A 21410-nucleotide genomic window follows, 5' to 3' on the forward strand; every position below is an offset into this window, starting at 1 on the left:
TGTCCTTGCTGCTTGGGCAGACCTGACAGCGCTTTCTTTTGTAATCCAGCGGCCTCTCTGGGTCTGGGTCTGTGGCTGTGGCAGGGCTGGCTGTGGCAGGGCTGGCTGTGGCCGGGCTGGCTGTGGCAGGGCTGGCTGTGGCCGGGCTGGCTGTGGCAGGGCTGGCTGTGGCAGGGCTGGCTGTGGCCGGGCTGGCTGTGGCAGGGCTGGCTGTGGCCGGGCTGGCTGTGGCAGGGCTGGCTGTGGCAGGGCTGGCTGTGGCCGGGCTGGCTGTGGCAGGGCTGGCTGTGGCAGGGCTGGCTGTGGCCGGGCTGGTTGTGGCAGGGCTGGCTGAGGAGGATGCTGGTGTTGAAGCTCTTCGTCTTCCTGCTGACGTGGACAGAGTGCTTGCCGTGGTCTGCAGCTGTCTGACCACAGCTGCAGCGGCTGGGTCTCGGGACCCGTTCCCTTTTTTCAATGTGTCCCTTTATAAGAGAATCCCCTTGTTCTTGGAGAAACATTCTTCGCCTTTGATTCTTCCCTGCATTCCACCCTTGGTGGATTTGGGTCCACAACACAGATGCGTTGTAGGCTGACACATCCAGGATATTGTAGAACAATACCACTGGCCATCTCCTGGTCATGCGCTGGCATGTATAGGTGGCAGTCAGCTTGTCCACCCCTCCTTTGTTTTTACTGTAATCCAAAATAATGATGGGCTTTTTCTCTTTTGCTGATGACACAGCAGTGTCCTTGTGGAGTGTGGACATGAGAATCACACTCCGGTTTTTTTTTGGACAATATGACACAATAGTGGTTGTCACATGTAATATTGTGTCCGCGCAGTCCAGTTGTCAAGTCGAGGACTACACGTCTTCCCTGGTTCCTCTCAGGGATGCCACTTTCAGGTTTTCCTGTGTAAATTTGCATGTTCCAAACATAGCTTGTTCTTGCATCACAGGCTGCCCAGATTTTTATCCCGTATTTGGCTGGCTTATTGGGCATTTATTGCCGGAAAGGGCATCTTCCCCGGAAAGGCACAAGACGCTCGTCTACGGTAACCTCTGGCCCTGGATTGAACATCAAAGGCAGGCGCTGCACCCATAGCTGGACATAAGGAGCTTTTTTTCAAAGAAAAGTGTAAGTCACTTCAAGTTCGCTAGTGAATCCATCAAAGTCCATCAAAGTAACGACAGCAGTTAACGTTAATGCTAGTGGCAAACCTTGTGACCCCAGGAGTCATTCTGATGATATTTTCAGCAGCTGCCCTGCCAGCTGTCCTGCGAGTCTCGTCAGGTGGTACTAACTTCCAGGAGATGCTGCCATTCTTGGACTGTAGTACTTCAGCTGGTGGGGAAACTGCTTCAGAGGTGATCTCCTCCTCAGACTCTGTGTCTGTGTCTTCTGACTGACACTCCACAATGTCTTCCTCCTCATCAGTGTCGCTGTGCCACTCTGTAACTTGTCCTTCAGCTAGGATATGATCCATAGCTTGGAGTGCTGTGAATTTAGCCATTTTTACCTCTGCAAATTAGATGCTTTCTCTCCAGTCACAATCACCAAACTGAACTGGTCTGGGCCAGTTTTGCCTGGGCTGTCTCTGTTTTTTTACTCAGGGGAGGTGTGAAGAGATAAGCCCCTGACTACAGCTCGGGGGATGGGAGAGGCCTGCTGCCTGACAGAGTTGTGTGGGGGTGTGGGGCCTGAGTGAGCTGAGAGTGTGTTTATACTGTAACTTCAGTTTGGCCAATATTTATTGTTTTATGATCTCTTATTGTACCCTGGGTCGTGGCTGACCCGTTAAGACCACAGGCAGTGAATTTCTAGTATTTCTGACCGACCCTAGGGTAATAGTAGGGTTAAACCCATTCAGATGCCTCACCAAAGACAAACATCAAGGAGATATACCGGTGGGGCTAGCCAGCACACTCACAAGTCACCTGAAGAGTATTACAGAGCAGAGTTTTACAAATTGTTGGATTGTGTTGATGTCCAGTTTCAGGAGAGGTTTAACCAACCAGATCTAGGTGTCTTGAATAGGCTGGAAGACATTCTTCTCACAGGAGAGGTGGATGATATTGTTGATTAGTATCCAGAACTTAACAGGGAGACTCTAAAAGTTCAGCTAGCCATGTTCAAGTCCGAATACAATTTCAAATCTAGTACAGAAGTGGCTCCTATCATGAGAGGAATGCCAGTGGAGGTGAGGGGTCTATTTGATCAAATTGAAACCCTTGTCAGACGGCTTTTAGTTACCCCGGTGTCATCAGCTGAAGCTGAAAGGAGTTTCAGTTCTCTCAGGAGACTAAAAACCTGGTCAGATCAACAATGACACAAATGAGACTGAACAATGCTGCTGTATGCCATGTCCACCAGAACAGTCTGGACAGTATTGATGTCAGACAAATATGCCAGCAGTTTATTTCTGTTAACGAGAGGCGAAGGCATGTTTTTGGCTCCTTCATATAGGAGCAATAGGCATTGAGCTGTTGTGTGGTACCTAACAGTAGTTCATGTTTAGATGTAATCCACTTTTATATATACAGATGTTTGAGATGTTTCATTTGCACTATGGCTCAATAAAGAATAGTCTTTATTAAACTATCTTTTTGTCAGTTATTAAACATTCCTTTGACATTACACTATTCCTTAATTTAACTTAATGAATTGCATTTCGAGTGGATTAATATCAATCGAAGCATTGCTAGTATTAATGTAAAGTGATTTTGCATTTTGCAGCATATTAAAAAAACATGCATTCCGTGGACGGAGTTGGGGTGGCGGGGTTGGTGGGTGGGGCAGGGGATGGGGGGGGGGGGGGTGGAGTCATAGGTCCCCACCAATGTCCAGAGCAAATCTACGCCCTTGCAGTCAACAATGACAAGATGCAAACAGTGTGAGCTGCAGTGAACATAAAATGCATATCTGGCAACCTCTCTAACTCCTGTTTGGACCCCAGAGCATCTGCCACTCATGACCTTCACTGCTTTGGCCACCAGCTTCTCTCTGTATTCCAGCCCATACTTATCCAGACATAGAATAGAATAGAATAGAATAGAATAGAATAGCTACTTCATTGTCATTCAGAACATACACCGGTTAGTGCACATCAGAGCATAATTACATTGCATTGACTCATCATCAGCCCAGAAGAGTGTATTAAAAAAAATATAAAGCGGAATTAACATAGAATATGCATAAAAATATATTAACAGCACTATAGCAGCAAACACCAGTGTACATCGCCGTTTCAGACATATTGCAGTAGACAATTTAAAAAAAAGCAGCTCTTGAAAGTGACGTGTGGATGGATGGAGATAGGCAGGGGGGGGGGGGGGGGGGCTGCCATGAGGTATTGAGAGTTCAGGAGTCTAATGGCTTGAGGAATAAAACTATCACAGAATCTGACTGTCCTGGTCCTGATGCTGCAAAGCCTCTTCCCAGAGGGCAGCAGGGCGAACAGTCCATGGTGGGGGTGGGCGGAGTCTCTGATGATGTCACGGGCTCTGCTGAGACAGTGTTTGTGAGCAATGTCCTGGATGGATGGAAGAGAAGTCCCGATGATCCTCTCTGCAGTCCTCACCACTCTCTGCAGCCATTTCCTGTCTGAGGCTTTCGAGCTGCCAAACCAGATGGAGATACAGCTGGTCAGCACGCTCTCTATGGTGCCTCGGTAGAAGGTGCTGAGGATGGGAGAGGAAAGCTCTCTTCATCCGGCGCAGGAAGTGCAAGCGCTGCTGAGCCTGTTTAACCGGTGATGTTGTGTTTGGTGACCAGTCCAGACTGTCAGTTATCTGCACCCCCAGGAATCTGACGCTGCTGACCACCTCCACAGCACTGTTGTCAGTGACGAGTGCTGAATGACTGGGCTGTTTCCTCCTGAAGTCCATGATCATCTCCTTGGTCTTCTCCACATTCAGGATCAGGCTGTTGTCACTGCACCATCCCACCAGTCTCTTCACCTCCTCTCTATAGGGCAGGTCGTCGCTGTTCCTAATGAAACCCACTAATCTACTTTGGATTAAGCCTGAACACCACCTCTCACCCCCCCATCACAGACGCCCCGTCATAACACTGCCTTAATATATTACCTGCACTGAAGCCTGTTTGGAGTGAGGTGTTTCAGTGCTGCTCCGGTCTCCTCCCACAGTCCAAAGGCGTGCAGGGTTGGCTGATCGGCATCTCTAAATTGGCCCTGTACTTGTGTGAGTGTGGCTGTGTGAGTGTGTGCGCCCTGTGGTGTGTTGATTCCCAGCCAGGGTTGGTTCCCGACCATGGTTGGTTCCTGCCCAGGGTTGGTTCCTGCCTAGGGTTGGTTCCCGCCCAAGGTTGGTTCCCACCCAGGGTTGGTTTCTGCCAGGGTTGGTTCCTGCCTAGGGTTGGTTCCCGCCCAAGGTTGGTTCCCACCCAGGGTTGGTTTCTGCCAGGGTTGGTTCCCGCCTGCGCCTGTTGTTCCTGGGATAGGCAATTCTATATTATTCTATTATAAATTTATAATTAGTTACATCAGAGGCATTTGAGTAGCTTGCAAACCCTACAGACTATTTACAAGGTAATATAACTGTTACATACATGTAAATGCGTGTGCAGATTTGTCTCGAATTGAAAATGTCACAGCAGCCAGGAGACCAAAGCTGGCAGCCCTGTGAACCTCTGACATATATGTAAATAAGCGGGAAACCTTTTCCTGCCACTGAATTAGCTTTCATTAGTGTGTCATTCAGGCCACACACTGGTTTCTGTAAAATTTTCTAGACAAAAAATAAAGATCAGGCTAAATAAAGATGCCTGAGTGATTCGGTGTCCAAGGCCTGTGAGAAACTGGCACCATATCCAAGGGACCCCATCGCGGGGACCCAGATAAACAGCTTTTGGAAATGGATTCATGCATTTCATCTAACTCAGGACAGAAAATCACCTCCAGACATCCAGACAGGACAATCATAAGCTTGTTAAGGTATAGAGGCCTTCATAAATGTCGAGTTTTGCAGTAACAATGAGGTCAATCCTCTTTGAAAACTGCCAGCTGAGAAAGTATGTTGGATTATTGAACAAGACATACAGTAATAACTACTTAAACAAGCTGATTTATCAATCTGTTTTATAATAATACACTCGTCCTTCCTGAATAACCCCTCACCCTGTTGAATGCAGTGATCTGATGCCCATTGCTAATGTATGGCGTGCAGCACTTGATACTCACAGGATGCTAATTCATTGCATGGAGATTTCGGTTCACTTACATTTTCTCCATATTGTGTGCGGTAAGTGCAATAACCAGAGGAAACCTAGTAATCTACTCAAACACGTCTAGGTCTGATTTAGAGTCAAGGCAAGAGAAAATGTTATTTACTGATTTTCAAAGTGTTCTCTCATCGGTAACACTTTATAAGCACAAATAATGTAGTATTATGCTGTTACTTATGTATTAATTTACCACAAACTAAGTCTTAGTCAGCAGCTTGATTTTGTCCGTAAATATGGCCGCTGCACACGCTGCATCTAACCGCTGCAGGAAACGGCAACATCACGTTCATCTAAAACGGGAAAGTGCTGAACTTAAGCAGCGCGATGTCTGTTCCTGCAAAATATATGGATGATTTATGGCTCATAATATTATTATTTTTTTATTATTATGAAAGAATGCAAATGACTGCTAGTTACAAACTTGCATAAAAAGAAATGTCCCGTTAAAATGGAGTAATCATGGTATTTCATATCGCGCATAGATCCGCTTTCTTATACTTTAATTCTGATCCTATTTTATTTATTAATCTGTGTTTTGTCTCCCCCTAGTGGCGTCCCTGAAAAGTACACATTGTTTCCGGAATGATCGCTTTTCTGTGAATTGACGTGACCAGTGGATGTAAGAAATATGGCAGCAGTTTGATAGAGAGACATTATAACTGACTACAGTCACTTTATAGAATGTTAATCTACAATAGCAAATGAATCCAATGGTGGATTGTCAATGGATGTTTGTGTATATTTTTACACATCTGTTATTAATGATAATGCATGCAGATAAATTTAGTGGCTTTTGCCAGCCGGGTGTGGGAGAGGTTCAGTATCTATCTATGTATCAATTTATCTGAGTGAGACAGATAAGTGGGGGCAGAGGAGTAAAGGTGCCTGGGCACCTGCCCCCTCTGTCTGATGGAGGAGCATCCAGACCTATTACAGTGGGCTGGGGGTGGCAAGGCTGCCTGGGAACCTGCCCGTTCTGTCTGACGGGGGAGCAACCAGACCTTTTACAGTGGGGTGGGGGTGGCAATGGTGTCTTTGCACCTGCCCCTTCTGTCCTATGGGGGCATAACCAGACCTTTTACAGTGAGGTTGGGGGGGAGGGGGTGGCAAGGGTGCCTGGGCACCTTCCGGTTCTGTCCGAAGGGGGAGCAACCAGACCATTTACAGTGGGCTGGGGGGTGGCAAGGGTGTCTGGGTATTGACTGGGTATTGACTATCAGTGTATATAGTAAGTGGCTTGTTTTTGAAAAGCTCGCATGCCCTAATTACAGCATAGAGTTCAGCCGCTTGTGCTGAGTGCATTGGCCTCTAACACTTCAGTGGATGTAACTACAGCATATCCAACCTTGTTCTTCCCCATGTCATTTTTTGATGCTGATCCATCTACAAAAACAACCGTTGAGTCTGGTATTGGGGTCTGTAAAATATCTGCTCTGGGTTTAGTTTGTTCTTCCACAACTGCTTTGCACGAATGTGGTTCTCCATCTTCCGTTGTCGGAAGAAGGGTGCTAGGGTTGAGAGGACCACATCGCTGTATAGTAATGTTTGACTGTGAAAGCAGGAGTGAGACTAAGGTCAGATGTCTAGCATGTGTGAGGAACGGTAGCGGCGTCTGCAGTAAAACTAATGAGACCGAATGTGGCACCTTCAGGGTGAGTGGGTGACACAACACTAATTCTGCTGATAATTTTACTGCTTCTGCAGCAGCTGCACATGCCTGTAAACACTGTGGAAATCCAGCTGCCACTGCATCTAATCGTTTAGAATAGAACGCTAATGGTCTCTCTTTTGCGCCGAATGGCTGTGTTAATACTGCCTTCATATACCCTTGATTTGCATCATCACATAGGGTAAATGGTTGTTGATAATCTGGCAGAGCAAGTGTCACATTAGTTTGTAACATCATTTTTAGATTTGTGAATGCCAATTCTCCTTCTTTTGTCCACTGAATTTTATCTTTCAGTGCCATGTCCTTCCCATAAATCAGGGTTTGTAAAGGTTGGACGAGTGCAGCATAATCAGGTAGCCATTCTCTGCAATAATTGCAAAGTCCTAAGAAGGACATCATTTGCTGTTTAATCTTTGATTTTGGTGCCTCTTGTATTGCTTGTTTTCTAGTTTCTAATAACGATCGACCTTGTTGGGATAGTTTATGTCCAAGATATATAACTTCCTCTCTGCAATACTGTAATTTTTGCTTTGATCCTTTATGTCCTGTATCATACAAATGCTGTAACAATAACAGCGTGGCTTCTTTGCAATGTTGTTTTGTATCTGAGGCAATTAATATATCATCTACATACAATAGCACTTGACTATGGGGCGTTATTTTACAGGAACTCATTGAGTATCTAAGAGCCTTTGTATACACATGTGGATTTTCTGAAAACCCTTGAGGGAGTCTAGTGTATGTGTATTTATGTCCTTTATAAGTGAAACCAAATAAGTGTTGTGAATCAGGATGTAGTGGTACTGAGAAAAAGGCATTACTCAGATCCACTACTGAAAAATACTTCTTATCAGGGGTCAGAGAATTGAGCAAAAGGTGTGGATTAGGCACATCTGGTGCGGCATGTTGCACTATTTTATTTACTGGCCTTAAGTCCTGCACCATTCTCCATTTCCCAGTGTTTCCCTTCTGCACAGGAAAGATAGGGGTGTTGCAAGTGGCCTCAGGTGCCTTCCGCAATATCCCTGATGCTAGCATGTCCTGCACGACTGGGGCTATGCCTTTTTCTGCTTCTGGTTTTAATGGGTATTGTCTCACCACTGGGCGATGTTCTGATTTCAGGACTACCTTGTAAGGTGGGAATCCCTTCACTAATCCTACGTCAGTTGGGGAGGTAGACCATAACCCTTCTGGGAGATCACTTAAATCTGGTTCATCTACCTCTTGTGTTACTAAGAGATCTTGTCATGTCTGATCCTCTAGGTGTGTGGTGGGAGTGACTTTAACTCTCCACCCTAGTGGGAATCTCCAAATCCTTGCTTCCTCATCATATTTCCACTCTGACCCTGGCACTGATTTATAACGGTTTACTCTAGACCTATGGGATGCATTTTCAATAAAGGTCCCCAAATCCTGCCATTTGCCTTGTGCAGGTTTTGAGAGTGACACATGGGGTGCTCTCTCTCGGAACAATTCCTTTTGCTTGGGACCTAGCAACACAGAAGTTGCTGAATAGCCTGTCTCAGGACTCACATATAAATGTTGCAGTGTTATGCAAGAGGGTCCTAACGCATGGAACTGTCGGTCATATTGGTAATCTGGGCCAGGGGTGGATTTATGCCACATAGTGACATGGAGGGCTCCCTCTGGCATGTCATTAATTTTGTCTCTGCCTTGCTTTTCTCTAGTCTTCCGCAATAATTCACGTGTCTGTGCTGTCCCTCCCAAATCTAGGGACCAGTAATATTGCGGGGCTGACATGCCATTTATCACGAGAGTTTGTTTTTCTACTATGGCCTTCATGCCAGTGGCTGTTGCAATCACACTAATACCCATTTGTATCATCAGATCCCTTCCTAACAGATTGACTGGACATGAAGGGCTTATTAGCACCTGGGCATGACATTCTAACTCTGTTTCCTCATCTTTTATACTAACTGGATTTGTCAATTGATGACTTTCAGCTTGGCCTCCTGCAGTTTGTATATTTATGGAGGACGAAGAAAAGGTGACCCTTGGGGGGCTAGTGGTTAACACTGTTCTACAGGCTCCGGTATCACATAGGCACTCATATATTTTTCCATTTATAATAAGCCTTCGTTTTGGCAATTCTTCAAGTTGTTTTTGTGCTAGTAGCTGGCAAACTGCTTGCAAATCTATTTCTTCTGTCTCATCCTGTTCTAACAGCTTATCTGACTCCTTTGATGATTCACAGGCTAATTGTCATTGATTTGGGTTGTTTATGGTCTTGGTTCTACATTGCCTAGCTAAGTGCCCAGGTCTTCTGCATGTCCAGCAAACGTTATCTTGCTGTAATAAATTTCGCTGATTGCTCCTAAAAGCACCTCTCCCCCTTCCTCGGCCTCGTCCCCTTCCTCTGAACCCTCCCCTCCACGGAGGATTCATGTGTACTATTGCAACAGTGTCAGTAGCAGCGAACACTGCGTCTGATTTCTGTTTTTGTGCTGTATGGGCGTGTTGGGCATATTCTAGGGCTTGCTGTACTGAACCAGTGTTCTGATGTACCCAATGTTTATCTATGTATCTCTTCAGTTCAGGTTTTCGCCCTGTGATGAACGCACGTTTTAACTGTTGCTGATAAACTCCTCCATTTTCTTCGTTATGAGGAATTCCTGAATTCCCTCTAAACACCACTCGCATCCTATCCATAAAATCCTCTGGCTCTTCTCCATCTTTTTGCTTGCATTGTGCAATTCTGCCATAATCTGCTCGTTTCATAAACACTGTCTCTACCCTTCCATGTAATTGCTGCATACTCTGTTGTAGAGCTTGTGAGTTATGTGCAAGTGGTTGATTGTCTGGTCCATGACCAGTAAAGTCTCCTGCTACTCTTCCCCACTTATGGTTGAACAGCTGTTTTAAACACTGGAACATTTCTCTACCATTCAGGTGGAAACTGCTCTGTAGTTCCAATATTGCTGTCAAAAATTCTGGTACCCCCTCATCAACAGGAGGTATTCCCTTTAATGCTGCCGTTCTATCCTCAGCTGTCCATGGTCTATAGATTAACATAGTTTCAGGTTCTCCATCTGGCTCTCTATTAGGGTTAGCCACCTCCACTAGGGGGCATTGTAACTCTATTTCTTCCTCTTCGCTATCAATATCAATACCTTCATTTCGTGGATGCCATCGAACCTTAGCAGTAGCTAGATCGCGCACAGGGTATAACGTAGGATCTCTACTCCTAGTTATAATGGGGGAAGAAGAAGGAGGAGCTGATGGCTTCTTTGGTATTGTGCCCGTAGCTGATGGTTGTTTTATTTCCCTTCTATCTACGGGTTGCACAGGGTCAGGCAATAGTGGCGGTGCTGGTGGTCTATTTTCTCTATGTTTTATTTTGGCCACCGTCTCATCATCTAAAGTGACTAGAGCGGCTGCAGTTAATTTATCCTTTCTATCATCCTTTTTCTGCTTTCTACGTATATCTCTTAACTTACTTTGTTCCAACCAATTATCTGAATACTTATATTCTTTCTTCCTTTTCTCCAATTTTCCTTTCTTCAAGGTTCGTAACATTTCTATTTTTAAATTTCCTTGTAATTTTAAGATATCTGGAGTGTGGAGTTTCCCTTCAAACCCATGTTTTTTCCTCCACCTCCGATTACTTATTTGTCCTGAACCTGGTTTATATCCTTCCATGAACTTCTCATCTCCCTCTAATTCAGTCTTCTTACTCTGATTCTTTCCCATTTTTTTTTCTTTCTCCGCACTACACAGGTCCTGGGTGGAAATTCACTGGTACGAGATATGTCGGAGGACACCAATACGGCCTTCTACTGCACGCTGTTCGCGCAGCGGTATCGGTTTTCAGGGATGAAACCCGTCCTTGGTCCCTCAATCACCAGTACTTCTTTCCCACCAGGCAAAATAAGAAATGGACTGACAGAAGCAACTCTAAGCTTCTATAATAGTCTTAGTCCAGTCATTCACACAGTACATGTACGTTCATACTTCGCTTAATTATGGCTAAGCCTAACCCGCTTAATTACGGCTAAGCCTAACCCGCTTAATTATGGCTAAGCCTACCCCGCTTAATTACGGCTAAGCTTACCCCGCTTAATTACGGCTAAGCCTAACCCGCTTAATTACGGCTAAACCTAACCCGCTTAATTACGGCTAAGCCTAACCCGCTTAATTACAGCTAAGCCTAACTCGCTTAATTACGGCTAAGCCTAACCCGCTAAATTACGGCTAAGCCTACCAGACGTCGAGCGCAGTTCTAACCACCGGCCTGATGACGAATTCACGTCTCAGGTCTTTCTTGCACCCGTCTCCGAGTGGCTGTCGACAGACTTCGGTGTCGCTCCTCTCGGCGCGCTGGCGATGTCGTCAGGTGTCCTCGGCTCCGGCTCGAAGGACCAATAATATGTTGGGGAAAGCGACAGGCTTTCCACCCCAACTCTGCACACACTATTAATTACGAGACAACACACTTAAAGTTTTACTTGCACAAGGGTAACCACACTCTCTGCATGCTAGGCTACAAAGGAATGTGTTACAAAGGGTGGTTCCCCTTGGCACCTTTATTTATAGTCAATGGGGGGCGGGGGGCGGGGGGCGGCATGGTGGTGCAGTGGTTAGCACTGTCGCCTCACACCTCTGGGACCCGGGTTCAAGTCTCCGCCTGGGTCACATGTGTGCGAAGTTTGCATGTTCTCCCCATGTCGTCGTGGGGTTTCCTCCGGGTACTCCAGTTTCCCCCCACAGTCCAAAAACATGCTGAGGCTAATTGGAGTTCCTAATTTGCCCATAGGTGTGTATGTGTTAGTGGATGGTGTGTGAGTGTGCCCTGCGAATGGTGTGTGAGTGTGCTCTGCGATGGGCTGGCCCCCCATCCTGGGTTGTTCCCTGCCTCGTGCCCATTGCTTCCGGGATAGGCTCCGGACCCCCCGCGACCCAGTAGGATAAACGATTAAGAGGATGGATGAATGGATGGATGGATGGGGGGCAGGGGTCTTGGAGTGAGAACAAAGAAAGGACTGTGAGAGTAAGAAGAAGTTCTGGTTTTACTCAGGTGGACAACTATTAAACACGTCCTCAGGATACGTGTAAACTAATATAATCTAAAGTATAAGGTTAAAGGAAAACAAAATAATACATATACATGGTTGCATTCATTGCTGATTAAACAGAAATAACAAATTGAAAACAATTTCTTCAACCTAACAATCTGTCCTTATATGTTTCATGTTCTTTTCATTAAATTTTTTATTTTCATATATGTATTCCTACGATTTTACTTTGTGCATTATGTATTTTATTTCTTATCATCTTTCCTGGAAAGCACTTTGAATGACCTTCTTGTATGAAGTTGTGCTATATAAATAAACTTGACTTAAACCTACATAAAATATTCATTCTCTACTCACTTCAGCTTCTCCAGTTTACAGCTGGGATCCTCCAGTACAGCAGAGAGCAGCTTCACTCCTGAGTCTCCTGGGTGATTGTAGCTCAGATCCAGCTTTCTAAGGTTTGACTTCAGAGCTGAAGTCAGAGAAGAACAGCCTCTCTGTGACTCTACAGCCTGACAGCCTATAGAAAGGAAACCACAAAATTTCAGACAAAATACAGGCAGCAGCGACCTGTCAAAACACCAGTGCTGAAGTTGCCAGTGACTGGCCTGGACCCACCAGAGCAAACAGCCCTTCAGCACCCCCCCCCCCCCCCCACCCTTCCCCCATCCCAGGTCTCCCTGTTGCTGATAAAAAGCTGCCATTTGGGGGTAATATTCTGCACTTGGGTTTGCCTGAGTGCCTCTGTTCCTGCAGCTGCCACACACTGTTCACTGAAGCTCACCTTTTAGCGTCACTGACTGTAATAACAGACATAAATGATCAGCTTCTAAATTAGACCATCCAGTGAGAGCGACCCACTGCATCAAACAACTGGACTCTCTCATCCCCAGTCCTGGCAGAAGAAGAGCACTGAGGACAGAGAGGATGAGACCCTGGGCTGACGTCAAGATCAAATGGTGTGACGTCATAGAAACCGCAAGATGCCCATGGTCGAGCACAGAACCACCTGTGAGGAAGTGAGGAATGCTAACAGGAGGCAGCCGACAGCTGATAATAGCCCCAGAGAGGGGGCGGGATCAACTCCCCCAGCATAGCTCAAAGCCTGCACCGTGGGCAGGAGGGGGAGAGGGTGACTGGTGAGCAATCTGCTTGTCCTCTCTCTCTCTCTGTCTCTGAACACAGACGCCTGGAGGATGACCACCCAGAAGGGACTGCGGCCTCCCACCTGCTCAGCCAGAAACCATGGAGCCGGGCCCAGGTGCGTGAGGGAGGAGCCAGCCTCCTCACTCTGGCTGCCCTTCCTAAATGTCCCCCCCTTACCCCTAAAATACACCTTTGCGGGTGTCCACTGCAACCCTGTGTCTCCTGCCTCCTTGTTTTGGCTGTAAAAAACACTGGCAGTAGGTGAATATGTTTACAGTGGATGTCAAAAGCTTACAAACTCCTACTGTATCTGTGACCTGACATAAAGCTATTTAATTAATTTTCTTGAAATAGTTCCTCTTCTTTTCCACACAAATATAGCTCACATTGCTTGTTTTCATTTCAGCATTTACAAAAACAGAAGGTGATATTTCAGTAAAATCAGATTTATGAATTTAAACAGGAAAGTGAAAATTATATGTGAATCCTCCTATAACATATTCAGACCAATGAAACAGCTTCCACTGCGGTCGTCAGCCATCATTCTGCCTGGTGTCACCAAACTGGGCTGGCTTTCCTGAAAGCTTTCAAACGCTAAGCAGTTTGTTAACTAGCACTTAAGTTTGACCGTTAATTAGCAAGCATTTCCCGAAAGGCTTCATAACAAAAGTAGATGGTTATCTTGCTAGTAGATTAACCAGTGCTCCCACTCACTCCTTATTTTCTACATTCTTCTTCCTTTGAATTTTTGCCTGCTGTCGTGTCACAGAGACGCAGAGTTTGGCCAAAACACACTGATGTTCTTTTTTGGGCAATGTAACAATGCTGCTGATATAAGACCCATACAGAGTATCAGACATATGAGTGTCCCAGTTCACCTTTGTCCCACTTAACATTCACCCAGCCCAAAAGGTCTCACAGTACATTCCATACCTGTTGGCAATATAAATACAATGAATGATTTCACTGATCAAATTCGCCTTGTACTGCAAAGGCAGAACTGCAATCAACTGCATTCCCTGGCACAACAACAACCCTGTGTACCAATCGACGCGTCTGGAGGGCTAAGAGCTGCCAGCCATCGCTGTGACCGGGTCCCTCATCCTCCCACTGTATATGAAGCCGGTCAGTTCCCACAAGCCGTAGTGAGGAATTGTCTATGAAAAATTACCCTTTTCTTTCCCAAGTGCTTGCAGCTCCCTCTGTGTTGTCCTGTGTGTGTCACGCAGCTCCTGACCCCCTGCCCAGTCAGCATGATCCCCAATCCCCATTTATCCCCAGTTTTCACTTTGCGAGACTGCAGAAGTCCTGCCATTTCCTGCAGACTTCAATCCCAGATCACTGCTGGCCACGGTGGCCTTTCATCCTGGCAGTGATTTCCCCCCATTGTTCCCCCACCTCCTCCATTAGTTGTATCGCCGCCTTGCAGAGCTGATGTTTCCTCTTTCTCTGGCTGCTGTCCATGGTTTCTTTGTACAAAAGAGCCCCATCACGTTTTCAACCTATTGGTATATTTGCTACTGAAAATTTAATTTTGTATTCCATCTATGCGTTTTCACACGTTTAGATTTGATTATATGTTATATTGTTCATGTTTACATGCGTCATGTAGCAATGATTTGACTCGCGATTTGCTATTGACATACTTGGAATCGATTTTCCTCTTATTGGCAGTTTGTGCTTTTCTCACGTGGAGGCTGGGAAGAGCCAACAAAGTCCTACTTAAAGTTTGTCTGTTAATTCTGGAATAACAAAGGCTTTTGGGAAACGCACATAGACCACACTCATTCTTTACTTACATTGTTCGTTATTTTGTTCATTATTCGCTAAGATTGATTGCCTTCAGGAACGCCATCCCTGACTAATTTTTTAGTCATTATCATCCCTAACTTTCTTGTGGTTTCTACAAAAAACCACAAACATTTCAGCTATGTAGCATTTTCAAATATTGTTAAAAATTAAGTTCAATTCACTCCACACAAGTAATAGCTTCCATTATTTCCAGTCCACATTTAATATTTCGGAATTAGGTTAAACGACTGATATTTTAAACTATATTTGTCAAACACTGCGCCCACTGACAGGTGAATAACATTGATTACCTGGTAATAGTGGCACCTGGTAGTGGGTGGGACCTATTAGGCAGCAAAGAAACAATGTGTAGGATATACTGGGATGCAGAAAAGTGGACAAGCCTAAAGATTTGAGAGACAAGGGCCAAGTTGTGATGGCTTGATGATTCGGTCACAGCATCTCCAAAACTGTAGGGAAATATGTGAACGGGTGACGGAGGCTCATTACATGGCAGATAGTACAGCAAACCTTCAGAGGTCTAGAGGAATCCACGCCCTGATGAGTCATGGCTATTTTGGCGGCAAAGGTGAGCCTGGGCCCCACCATGAACCTGCTGACCACTGCAGGACCATCTCACAAGAGCTGGGGGTTATGATCCAGCTGTCTAGCCATCACCAAATGGCCCATATCAAAGTCACTCCCATCCTCACACTTGCACATTGTTTCTGCTTCCAACACATCAGCTTCAAGGACAAAGCGCTCACCTGCTGCCTAATATAACCCCCCCACAGCCAGATGCCACTGTAACCAAATAATCAATGTTATTCACTTCACATGTTACGGCTGATCAGTGTATAACCTCTGTATCTCAGTTACGTTACAGACTATTTTGCTACATTGTGCAGATTAATATACTGTGTTTATAATACATTTCAAAATTTCCCAAAATTCAGCACATTGTCAGTTTCACTGGCCAACACACTGATCATCGTAACATCATCAAGTTCTTTAGCCAAATTAGGTGTGCTGAGCAATGTAAAACCTGACACTGCAGTACAGTGAATCATGCAGCAGCACTGGGAAAATGTAAAAACACATTTTACCTCCAAGGGCCACTGTTCTCCCACCTTTTTTCAGCAGTCTTACACGTCTGTAAAGACATAAAATATGTTTGCACATATACTGTACTGATCCTGAGAGGATTAAGATGGCAAAAATATCAATTGGGCTGGTGATTGCACAATATTTTAGAAGCTAAATTATGAAATGTATGACTATATATATTACACACTCATAAGGTATAAATACAGAAAAGCTACATACCGTTGGAGTGAAGCTGAAGTCCTTCTCTCTTCTAGAAAATGGAATCAGTAGAAATGAAGTTTTGCCACGACATGAGAAGCCAGAAAAGTGAAGCAGAACATGAACAGGAACATTATTCAGCCTTGGCTGACTAGGTCTGTATTCCGGACATTACATTCATGATTTAATTTGATTGTTGTTATGCCCGGCTCGTCCGCTCCTCGTGTGTGCCATGCCCCCTGATTACCCACGTGTGCTTCCCTGAACGTCTCCACCTGTGTCCGATTACTTTGATCGGTCTTGACTTATTTAAGTCCTTGTCTTGCTTGTCTCCCTTGTGCGTTATTGTGGTATTGGTGCGGTTAAGTGTCTCCTGCTCCCTATTCCACAATAAACCCCGAGTTTTGCCCCGATTTCTGCCTGTTTGCCTGCTCCTTACCTGCCTACCTGCACAATCGCCCGCTCTTCCCGCCCGTGATCGTGACAATTGTAAGGGCTTGGATAATTTTAACTTGCTTGCAGGTTCCCTATGTACAGTATGTATTACCTTTCCTGACCTTCGGAGGTCCTCCCTCCTGTTTCGGAGCATTTTTAAGGCTTTTTTCAGAATTTCCTGCTCTTTGCCGACGAGGCAGCAGGGAAACTCTACTGTGACCTTGAAATTACATGAAATATTCTGTTAAAACACTTTATTTGGTGTTTTGCCTTGTGAATTGAAACTTTAAGCACTCATTGTGCTTTATGTGGTAAAAAAGTAAAATAGAGAAATTAAACTATTTGATTAGAAATATTGATTTTAAACAATTTTATGAGGTACAGACTTTGCTTATGACAGGGTTCCAGTCAATTTCCGCTCCCTTGCAGGCAGTGGTCCACATTTTTGATGCACCCAGGGATGATCTTACAACAGCCTGGTGGAGACGTGTAGAGAAAAGAAAGATATCAGTTTTGCACCAAAAACGTTAGAATAGAGAGGAGTGCAGGAGGACATAGAATGAGCAGAATGAATGGTAGCAGTATTTCTGATGTGAGAACCACTTATTCTGCTGATTCTACTTCCACCTGCACTGTCTGTGTTCTAACAGCTCTGTCCACTTTAGTTTCTATTTCCAGGACTGTGTGATACTTACACTGAATCTCTTTTGTTCAGGTGTTGCCGCTGATTTCCCTGCTTATTTTTTAGGAAGTCTTCTGCTTCCACTCCAGACTGATTGAGGGAAAGATCATGAAACTAAATATGATATATTCTGTAAGCATGACTTGACAGCAGTATGTCTGTGAAACCACAAAAAACACAGAGCTTGTATCAAACAGACAGTTTACTTGCCTTTAGTTTGAAAATGGAAATTATGGATTTCTTCAGTCTGAGGTTTTTGGGTAACAAAAGGTAAACATCTTGCTCCCCAATGTCCACAAAATCATCCCCTGTCACACCTTGTTCTTCATGGTAAAACAGAGAGAAAATAGATTAATCCACATGATTGTAACTATAAGACCCAAAACATTGATGGCCACACAGAGATTGAAAAAATAACAATGATTATGAATAAATTAATAATAAAACACCATAATATAATTAAGGCACGCAGAGTGAGCACATAGCAGGCATAGCAACAGTAAGTAAGGTGGACAAAGGGGCAACTGAGAAGACTGCATCAGCAAATTTAGCATATTTACCATAAACACAACACTGATAGGAGTTATCAATTTAGCATTACCATATACAGTACAGTACTGTGCAAAAGTCTTAGGCAGTCCAAAGAAATGTTTAAAGCTTTTATCTGGGTAGCAAGTGTACTTTGGCTTAGAACAAAAAATACAATTTAACATTAGAACGTGTGCAAATTAAGAGTAACACAATAAAAACTAGTAATAATTTCTTCTGTTTTCTAAAAGGTTACTGATATCTAGTTGGATGGGTAGATGAACACCGCTTCAGTACCCAAACTTCTCCTCAGGGGCACCTCAGCCGTTCCACGATATTGTTAAATTTCACCAACAGCTCAATTAAATAATTAAACATATTGGTTTAAAAGGTCAGTGAGAGATTGACTAGCTGTATGAGGTGTGCTAGTGGCCAAGTCAAAAAATACATGGCTGCACTGGACGGTCGTTGCAAATACTAGGATGATTTTAGCAGAGGTTCTGAAATGGCGAAGCTGACACACTTTGACAGGCATCGTATCATAGTTTTACACCAACAGGAGGATAATCTAAACATCATTTTCTTTGTCTGCCTAAGACTTTTGCACAGTACTGTATATATATATTTAGGTCCTCAATCATGGCCTTACAATGGCTGAGGCTGGTCGGCCGAATGATGGGAGAACAACCATGTCCTCAACCATTCAAACATTTCATAGAGCCATCAGGTATGTAATCCAACAATGTGCCCTGTACTGTAATATTGTCCTCTTACTGCAATGCTTCATATTACAGTATCCATTTGCATTTTATATTACACAGTGAGTTTTACTTTATACAGTTACATACTGGATGTATACTGTAGCACACATGTCGCGTCACTCATGGTCACACACACAGATTAACCTCCCCTCAAACCACAGGCAATATGCCAGGACAAGCAGGGTAGTACAATCTTTTATTAAACATGCAAGAGCAAACCTTAACACACAGGGGTGGAAACAGAATATCTAATACCACGGGGGGGGGGGGGGGGGGACATGCCCTACATACACACCTTTCCCACTGAGTACACCCCCATAGAATTAGCATTTCAATCTCCCAAATTCCTGTGAAAATGTTACTGCGATTGAGCATGTACATGAGCGATTGACTACACACCAATACAATCCAAATCCAAAACACACATGGTAAATGTGCTTTTATACTTTTATGAGAACTGAAAGCGCTTCACAATTCATGCCTCACATTCACCCATCCACACACCGGGGGCGGAGGCTGCCATGCAAGGCGCCAACCTGCACGCCGGGAGCAATTTGGGGTTCAGTGTCTTGCTGAAGGACACTTTGATGAGGTCAGGAGAAACCAGGGCTCGAACCTGCAACTCTCTGGTTGCTAAACGATAGCACTACCTCCTGCGCCACCATCTTCCCCAAATGTAAGGAGAAGGAGGTTCCTCGGAGCTCCGAGATGTGTTTGGCTGTAATAAATCTGGAATATAGCTATATGACATAGTTTTTGATAACACCAGCATTTATTTTTTATGTTTGTCGAGCTCCGTCAAAACAATTAGAACAAGTCCATTATGTAACTGGAACCCCTCCCACATGTAAACACAGTGACGCGCTACAGTGTTGGTTTGTTGTCTGAGGCTATGATACTGACCACAAACACATTCTCAGATTTCACTGTACCAATCACAGCATATGCAGGCAGAAAAATGATAGCAAACAACATTCAGCATTAGACTCTAAAACCGTCTGTAATGTCTGTGTTTATCCAGTGGACCATAAACTAAAATAAGCTTTCCTATTTCAGTTTCTTTCAGATGTTATAAAGTAGTAAATAAAAAATCATAATAATTAAACCATGCATTACTGACTATCAGACAACTTCAACAAGTTACCAAATGTATGCAATATCAAAGATATTCATTTGTGCCTGGCACTAACCATGTATTCCTTCACAGTACTATAACGGAGTTGAGACAGTGGGGTGGTGATTCCCTACATGCACTGCTCCTGCCACGTTTGTTCGGGTGGTTTTGGGTCTGGTTTTAAGGCTTAAATTAGTTATTGTTAAAGTTCTTGTGTTTCGTGTCAGGCGGAATGTGTAGGAGATAATTTTAGTTAGTTTCATTTAAAGTGTGGAAGTTACTGTCGGTGAACTTTCATGTTGTTTGTATGCCTTGGGCAAGGTTTCAGCCAAAACGAGAGGCAATTGTGTGCTGAGTGTGAATTGATCCAATTTACATGCTTGGTGCTAGTTGTGAAATAAAAGCTAAGGATTGTCTCTTTTAGAAATTATTTGGTGTTGGTGTCATTTATACAACAACGTGTGGAACCAGCAAACGTCATCGCAGTACTAAACCATAGAAAGGTCCCCAATGAAACCCCTGCATAGCAGATACTCTAATCTCAGCATTTATAAGATTATATTTGTACTGCCTGCCAATTTTTATATTAGATCAGACTAAAAATTGAGAAATATCTATATACACAAGTAGTTTTTCCTGATAAGAAGGATGATATCAAGACTGTCAGCATTTACACATCAGATTATGACATATCTGAGTAGCCCAGACTGTCCGGAAAACAAAGCCATACAACATATGTGGCTGACTAATGTACATACAGTGTAATAAGCTTATAATCAAATGGATAGAAAAACGCTCGATAATGGACAGGATTCAAAGGGTAAATAAGGTGCATCATGTGGAAGAGAAGTTAGGTGGCGTTGGGGTGCATTGTGAGTTTCATCTGGTAGCTAGAAGGGAACAAACAGGGCTGTGGGGGGGGGGGGGGGACTTCTCCGGGGGCTACATCGCTCTACCTTTTTGTAAAATGATTTATTTTTTTTAAATCCTATATTCCCTCCCCTCCAGTCATCTATGTTCTCCTTCCTCTGTGGTCTCCTCTTCTCCCATTCTTCAGTTATACTGTCTTCTCCGCTCTCCCTGTATCCCTCCTGTCTTCTGGTCCTGTCGTCTCTTCTCCAGTCATCCCCTGCTTCTCAGTCATCTCTGCATATTTTCTCTCATTTGTTTGCTTATTCTTTGATTGTTTGTGTTACTTGTTAACTCATCACCCCATGCTGGATGAGTCTTGATGTTTTTCCTTGTTTTTAAAGTTAGGCTTCTTCCTTTGTTTTTGTGCCATATCTTCTGCCCTCTTCTGGTTGCGGCAGTGCATGACACGGGTAGAAAAATAGTGACGATCCACCGGCAGCTCAGAGAACACAAAGGGTTTATTACAACACACACATCAAAACCAAAAGGATCAGGATGGATCCAAAACAAACAGCAAATGACCAGGAATGAACTAAATGATGGAATAAACACAACTAGAGGACTACAGTATAAACATACATACAACATACAGCTATAATGAACCATCAAAGAACAGAAGCAGAACAGGCACTTAAATACACAGCTAACAAGACACAGTACAGGACAGTGAGAATCATAACCAATAACAAGGACTGAGGGCAACCCAGGAACAGGCATTACAGTTAAACAGCACTGGTGAAATCAAAGTGACCTTTCAGCCACATGGTCAGCTCTGCATCGCCCTCTGCTGTTTGCATTAGAAGCTGCT

At 44.2% G+C, this 21410-nt stretch overlaps 1 protein-coding gene and 1 long non-coding RNA gene across 3 annotated transcripts in view; both read left to right on the forward strand.

Annotated features, from left to right (window-relative positions):
* Positions 1-21410, forward strand: part of LOC125721584 (NACHT, LRR and PYD domains-containing protein 12-like) — a 499105-nt gene that overhangs the window by 245180 nt on the left and 232515 nt on the right. The gene's annotated exons all lie outside the window — the stretch shown is intronic.
* LOC125721642 (uncharacterized) lies at positions 13029-16324 on the forward strand. Of its 2 annotated transcripts, none has more exons than XR_007385878.1 (3): positions 13029-13189; positions 14069-14199; positions 16227-16324. It is a non-coding gene; the product is annotated as an uncharacterized LOC125721642 (long non-coding RNA). The 2 variants fall into 2 exon arrangements; XR_007385879.1 differs by having other exon boundaries at positions 14073-14199.

The sequence above is a fragment of the Brienomyrus brachyistius genome, unplaced genomic scaffold (assembly GCF_023856365.1).
Source record: "Brienomyrus brachyistius isolate T26 unplaced genomic scaffold, BBRACH_0.4 scaffold34, whole genome shotgun sequence".
In the NCBI taxonomy this organism is placed as follows: Eukaryota; Metazoa; Chordata; class Actinopteri; order Osteoglossiformes; family Mormyridae; genus Brienomyrus; species Brienomyrus brachyistius.